Below are 4,012 nucleotides of genomic sequence, written 5' to 3'. Positions count from 1 at the left end.
CGCGGCGTATCCGTCCAACACTAACACACACACACACACACACACACACACACACACACACACACACACACACACACACACACAACACGTCGGTGTGTGTTTCGCGCACGTGCACACACACATGAGAGAGAGAGAGAGAGAGAGAGAGAGAGGGATTTTAGAGGAGACGAGAGAAGCCATGGTAGAGTTGGCGGATCTTGACGAGTTCTAAGTGGGATATTATGTGGGGCACAAGGTCCTTCAAAGTTTTCAAAATTCCAAAAATACCCTTGGTTTTAAAACTAAATATTGCAAAAATAAAAAAAGTTGTAGCTTTTCATGAGAAGATTAATTGTCTATCAATCCAATATGCTAAAAGAAAAATTTGAGTTGGTTTTGCAAAAACGAAAAAAGTCGTAACTTTTCATGAGAAGACTAATTGTCTATCAATCAAAAATGGTAAAAGTAAAATTTGAGTTGGTTAAAAAAGGTTTTGGAGATGAATAGCTTCATTATGTTTAGACATAATTGCTTTTTGTTGTGAGGTAATTTGTTACTGAGGCAATTTGTCAATGTGCCAAATTACATTCTAAACACTCAAAAACGGGTTTCAATTGTCAATGCGGAATAATCTTTTTTGGTAATTTTCTCCTTTTTTTCGTGTTTCTCTCTCTCTCTCTCTTAAAGAAAAAAACTAATTACAGAAAATGTTGGTGATCATACAACTCATATGGCAAGATAGCACACCGTGTATGCCAGCACATCATTTTAGAGGTATAACAAGCTTATCTCCAACATAAATATTATCCCAATGCAAGCCATTTTCCGCTTTTTGGTCATCTAGAGAGATCCCATATTTTCATGACATGGCCCATAGAGTATCTCCCCTCTTGATTCATAACTGTGACTTTCTTTGGGCTTCACATCTTTACTATCAAAGCTCTCACTCTCCTTCAGCTTGGACTTGCAATTAGTTTTCTTGGGTGGATAAAAAAGGCGAAGGAACCACGGCTTTTCCTCGACCTTGGGCTTCACATATTCCACCTTGGCTCAGGTGGGGGAGGTTCCACTTTTTTTGTTGCTTTGATTTCCTCCTATGGTACACTTTTCATCTCATCTGAATGAGGAGGAATAACCATAGGAGGACGTTCCACCTTCACAAACTCATCTTGCTCTTCAATGTAGACCTCCTCTGCATACAGTCTCCACCAGGAAGAGTAAAATCCTCTCGATCTCCATAATACTCTTCAATGAGGGCGTCCTCTTCTTTTTTCGCCTTCACAAATCTGAAAATACCCCATGCAACTCCAACTGCCACTACTGGCGCACCACCAACTTTGGCTGCAGCTCCCTCCTTTCCCTCTTTTCCCTTCTTACCAGATGACATCTTGTCACGTTAATCTTGGGGCGTTGAAGGTCTCTTCTTCACCTGCCTATCTATGGAACGAAAGAACCATCACAATATATGGCCTGAAAGGGGTGCGATGGCGAGACGGGTACTGGCTGAAGCTGCCATGCCAGAGCAAAACAATGTGTGTGTGTGAAGAGAGAGAATGAGAATTGTGGCCAACGACTCTCTCTCTCTCTCTCTCTCTCTCTATAGGAGTGCGCGTCGGCACGCGCTGCTAGCGAGAGAGAGAGAGAGAGAGAGAGAGAGAGAGAGAGAGAGAGAGAGAGAGAGAGAGAGAGAGAGAGAGAGAGAGAGAGAGAGAGAGAGGTAATTTTCTTGGGTTGAAAAGCTAGCCTCATTGCATTCTCATTAGAAGTCCGCCATGTCGACACTGGTAATGGAGCAATCGGCAATGGAAACATCGTTGGTGGAAACATGCTAGAAACGTACAGAGGGTCAATGAGGCGGATTAATCAACTTCATATGGTATAAGCAAAGAGCGCGGACTGGTTGTAGGTGAACTCGAATTGGGAGTCGAGGGCGATGAGGCATTGGCCGTTCCTTGCACACGGAGCATGTGGGAAGCTATTATAATCTATCGGGCATCTCTCTCTCTCTCTCTCTCTCTCTCTCTCTCTCTCTCTCTCTGTCTAGCAGCGCACACTGGTCCAATAAATCAAAGGGGCGATTTGGAGCGCTCATGCAGCATGTATCAGTTGGGAGAGAGATCCGTTGATTCAGGTCGAGCGATGTAGCATGGAGAATGGCAGGTGCGTGCAGACCGCCTAAGGAGACAATAGACTTATAATATTCATTCTTAAATTCTCATAAGCTAGCTGCACCTGCTAGTTGGAATTAGGGCGGGATCGTAATAAACCACTTCAGCTTGCTCACACAATGTAAGTATCGGTATTTCAGAAGCTAGGGCTATCGTTGCTGCAATCGGCAAATTAGAGTTTAGCAGCGTACTCTGAGTATTGAACATCCATTATGTGTTCTTCGGGGATCTCAAAAACATCGATCGATGCGCAACTTCTTGAGGCGCCTCATGGTTGCTTTCCCACGGGCTACATTGGACGAAAATGAGCAAGAAATGGAGTATATGCTGAGAAACTGGGAGAATGGCAGTAAGATCCTCAAACTAGAAGCCTAAGCTATTTATGCTCCCACCACTGCTAGAGAGAGAGAGAGAGAGAGAGAGAGAGAGAGAGAGAGAGAGAGAGAGAGAGAGAGAGAGAGAGAGAGGAGGAGTTCTCTCGATCTTGAAGCTCTCCATTGCTATTATTCTCTTTTGAATTTCATACTCAAGAAAACTTGACCTTTGAAAGCATCATGCACTCAGACATGAAGGTGGTGGTCGTTGGTGGGCGCTAAATCTGTGTGCCTTTTAATGCAGTTGTGCTCTCTCAGATGAAATATGTCATCGACCCAAAGAGAAAAAATCTACAATTTTGTTGTCGAGGACGGCCAGGACTGTGTTGTATTCAAAATTGGTAGTTGTGCCCTCAGTTGGCTATCCTCCTGGACCATGCTGTCCATACTGCTTTGTGTGTCCACAAGTCGAAGTGACCATGAGAAGTGGGATAGCATCGCAAATTGAATACATCAAGGAAACATGTAAACAGTGCTCGAAAGAAAGTTGGCCAAACATCATCTGTAGAGCTATCGCCTGCAAAAGACACTACAATTTAGAGAGAGAGAGAGAGAGAGAGAGAGAGAGAGAAGGATCTACAAGAGCAAGCATAGATAAGATTAGGCATTGAAGGAATATTGTGTTACACAAGAGAGACGATTTTCCACATCGGACTGAGAGAGAGAGAGAGAGAGAGAGAGAGAGAGAGAGAGAGAGAGAGAGAGAGAGAGAGAGAGAGAGAGAGAATTCAATTGCGTGGTACACACTATGCTCACCTTTGTAATCTTGTAATTTTGTAATAATATTGATAGTGTCTTAACCCCAAAGTGGAGAGAGAGAGAGCGAGAGAGAGAGAGAGAATTTTCGTTGATTCTCCACTTTTTTTTTTGAGAAAAGATACCACCCTCTCCCTTTAAAAGTTGGTATATTCTCACATATAATCTCACCATATCATTGAGAAGTATCTCTTGGGATTTACTATTTATTAGCTTTTTCTTTTTAGACATACTGGTGATATTCTCTCTACACTTCCTCAAAATCAATTTTTTTACCCTCAAATTTGAAATTTAGAGGTAAATCTTAAAATTTATATGTGGGATTACTATTTTGAGCATTTACTGTAAATGAAACATCTCATACCTTGCATCCTAAAATTTAGAGTCTTCAAAATTTAGGTTCAATAAAGCATTTTAGCGTTTTCAAACGGTCTAGAGCTCCATTAACCCATCTTGTCTAAGCGTAGCTACATTTGAGAATGATTAAGCACATCCCCATTTAAGGACCACAGTGTTTCCACAAGCTTGTCTAGTTGAAGATGCTCATGCAAAAATGACAATGGCCATGCTTTAGAGTGTTAAGTACAATGCCTACCTTAAGTGTAAAGACAACCAGTGGCCTCGGTATGCAAGATCTAGCCGAGATATTATTTAATCAATCATCTATTGCCTTGACTTCTATAAATTTGCTCGATCTCACTCATTCCTCGATGGCAGAAATGGATTTGCAAAGTC

The 4,012-nt window shown here is 42.1% G+C and overlaps 1 pseudogene; it reads right to left on the bottom strand.

Moving 5' to 3' along the window:
* Window positions 1-742: 742 nt before the first annotated feature.
* LOC147420236 (uncharacterized) lies at window positions 743-1,366 on the bottom strand (annotated as a pseudogene).
* Between the last annotated feature and the right edge of the window lie 2,646 nt (window positions 1,367-4,012).

This window comes from Adiantum capillus-veneris, chromosome 28, assembly GCF_014529385.1.
Source record: "Adiantum capillus-veneris isolate H3 chromosome 28, ASM1452938v2, whole genome shotgun sequence".
Classification (NCBI taxonomy): domain Eukaryota; kingdom Viridiplantae; phylum Streptophyta; class Polypodiopsida; order Polypodiales; family Pteridaceae; genus Adiantum; species Adiantum capillus-veneris.
Note: the sequence above shows the minus strand (reverse complement) of the source record. Positions and strands in the feature narration are given on the sequence as shown.